The sequence below is a fragment of the Triticum aestivum genome, chromosome 2A (genome assembly GCF_018294505.1).
Source record: "Triticum aestivum cultivar Chinese Spring chromosome 2A, IWGSC CS RefSeq v2.1, whole genome shotgun sequence".
Taxonomy (NCBI): Eukaryota; Viridiplantae; Streptophyta; class Magnoliopsida; order Poales; family Poaceae; genus Triticum; species Triticum aestivum.
The window spans coordinates 21,476,358-21,479,663 of NC_057797.1; positions in this window are offsets into that span (position 1 = coordinate 21,476,358).

A 3,306-nucleotide genomic window follows, 5' to 3' on the forward strand; every position below is an offset into this window, starting at 1 on the left:
GCGGGCGGCGGGGCCAAGTGCGCGAGCGGCCTGTGCGACGGCTTCGCGCGGCGGCACTCTGGTGGATGCGGGCGCCGTCGGGTCGCCCGATCTGGTGGCCTGGCAGACGGCGGGCGTCGTGGCGGCACGGTCCGGGGCGCTACAGGGTGCGGCAGCTCACTCTTCAGGCGGGCGGCATGGTGGGCAGCGGACTCGGGCCGGCGGCCTGGATCTGGGGCAAATTTGGCAGGGTGGCGTAGTTTCAGCGAGGTGGTGTTGCTTGGGATCCCTCGGGCGGCTGCGGGGCGCCCTGCTACTCTTTGGCAGTGGTGGTCCATGCTTCAGGAGGTCGGTGCTGGCGGTTTGTCTCTCCGGCTTGTCGTGACGGTGCGGATCCGGTATGCGGTGGTGGATGTCGTTCGATGGCGCGTAGTTGTAGGGAGCCGACTTGGTCTGCACGGGGTGCAAGCTTATGCGTTAGTGCTCTTCTTCCTTTTTGCGTTGTGGTGGCGTCGATCAGAGGTTGCTCGTCAGGCGTCGCCGTGCCGTTGTACATATCAGCACCATTGACCACAGACATAGCGTCGTTCGAGCGTGCTCAGCGGTGGCCGTCGGTAGTCAAACGGGTTGTCTCCCCTGGTCCACCGGGACCGGATGGGGATACAGGTGTCGGTGTCAAAACCGGCGGATCTCGGGTAGTGACGAAGCCATGTACCTAGGGTAGGGGCATAGACCTGTTCAAAGAGCCCTACCCAAGGACATCCCTAGGAGAAGTTGCCTTTCAATCGACTCGAAGGTAACCACTCGACGTATTCAAGACACTCGACCAAGAAGGTGTCACTCGACCAAGTCATCACCCACTCGACTGCCAGAAGTCCTGAAGCCACTCCGTGGGCAAACGGTCGGTCATTAAATAGCCTTTATGACCATGATAGCACTTTATTAGGGACGTTACCTGTAACGCCCGATATTAATGTACCTTAAACCCTGCATTACTGAGGGCAGGAGGGTCCTGGCGCACTCTATATAAGCCACCCCCCTCCTCAGTATCAAGGGTTCGCACCCCTGTCATCTTACACACGCATAATCCAATCGACCGCTTCCGAGCGCCGAGACGTAGGGCTGTTATCTCCACCGCGAGAGGCCTGAACTCGTACATCCTTGTGTGTTACATCTTTCCCAATAGCTAAGGTCTAGCCCGTCCATTCCTACCCCCCTACATTACTGTCAGAGTTAGAACCACGACAGTTGGCGCCCACCGTGGGGCGGGAGTCTTAGCGCTTGATTGAGAAAGTTGCAGTTTTCCCAATCTCTTTGATCATGGTTTCAGCCGGAGTTTTGGTGGAGGGCCGCGAGATCCGTCTCGGTGCGCTCACGTTTGTCGCCGACGACTCCGCATGGTTGCAGGAGGCACCACTCGACATCGATGCGCTCCCCGTCCGCGGGGCGACGCACTTCCGTGCGTGTGTGCGTGGAGTCCTCCTGCGTCAGCCGTCGACTCAGTATCAGTCGACTCCAGTTTCGTCTCCCCACCCCATCTCTCGCCGGCGCAAGCGCTCCGGTCGACCGAGACTTCAGAGGTGGGTGAGGCATGCGGTGGCTCACCAGTCGGCCACCCCGCAAGTCGCGGCAATCGAGCCCGACGAATCTCTCTACGGCCTGTTCGACCTGTCGACCGGCTCCGCAGAGACTGCATCCGAATGCGACAGCAGCGACCCTGCGGCTGAGGTTCTGGCGATTGATGGCGCGCGCAGCCCTCCTGGCTTCCCTCAAACCAACGAGGGCGCGGGCGGAGGCGACGCGTCACGTCTTCACGAAGAATACCTTCCCGCTCCCCTCACGTCATCACAGCGGGAAGAGCTTCGTCGCCGGAACGTGGATGCGCTCCACACTCCCATCGTGGGAGAAACCCCCGAGGCTCACGCCTTGGAGGACGCGCGCTTGGCTAACTTGGCCGAGCGCACTCGACTGGAAAATCTCCAGCGAGCACTCGACGAGCGGGCACGTCAGCGGGCTCCAGAATCCAGTCGACGTCAACTTTTTCAGCCCCCTCAGGTATATCGAACTCCAGTTCAGAATTTGGCAGCTGCAGCCCGGATAGCAGAATCAATCCAGCCCTCTCAGTCAGAGGCTGGCAGGGGTTTGATGCAGATCAGAGCGCTGCTCAGGGCGGCAGGAGATCAGAATTCCGCTGTGTCTCAGTCGCAGAATAGAATTCACAGTCGATCCGTGGCGGCGGATACGGTACAGTCGGCTCACAGCCCAAGATCGCCTCCGAGGCGTGAGGGAGGTGGAGACCGACGTGATCGGTACAGAAGAGACGAACAGTATGACCGTCGATTCGATCGCGAAGATCGGCGTCGAGTGCCAACCCCTCCCCCGAGGAGCAGGTCTTATGCGCCTCGACGACAGGATGACAGACGCCCTCACAGTGGTGGGCTGAGGCTTCCGGTCGACCCCAGAGAACCGGGCTTTGATGCGAGGTCCATCCTCGTCCAAGGTCTGGTCGACAGGAACAGAGCCCACAGAGAAGGACACGACCGGGATGCTCCTGTCAGCAGTCGAGCGCATGTCTCGGGACCAGAGTGTTTCAGTCGAGCCATCCGAGCCGCTGCGATTCCTCCCAACTTCAGATTGGCGACTGGGATTAGCAAGTTCACAGGCGAGTCTAAGCCTGACACCTGGCTCGAGGATTATCGAGTCGCTGTCCTGATCGGAGGTGGCAACGATGAGGTGGCCATGAAACATTTGCCTCTTATGCTGGAAGGCTCAGCCAGAGCATGGCTGAATCAGTTGGCACCTAGCAGTATTTACACTTGGGAGGACCTCTCCCGAGTGTTTGTCACTACCTTTGAGGGAACGTGCAAACGACCGGCGGGACTCACAGAACTGCGGTCTTGTGTGCAGAAACCGAATGAAACACTGAGAGATTACATCCAGAGGTGGATCACATTGCATCACACTGTGGAAAATGTGCCAGACCATCTAGCTGTTTGTGCCTTTAAAGAAGGCGTCAAGTACAGAGAGCTGACCCTGAAATTCGGTCGGACAGGAGACATGACTCTTAATCGGATGATGGAGATCGCCACCAAGTATGCCAATGGCGAAGATGAGGATCGACTTCGGAGTGGCAAGCACAAGGCAGTCGTCCAGGAAACTGGAGGAAATTCCAGTCGGAAGCAAAAGCGCAAGGCTGATCCAGTCGCCCCTGGGGAGGCCCTGGCCGTAACCCAGGGAAAGTTCAAGGGGAAGCCGAAGGGGTCCTGGAACCCCAAGAAAGTCAAGGACCAAGATGGAAATGATGTTTTGGATTTGCCATGTCACATC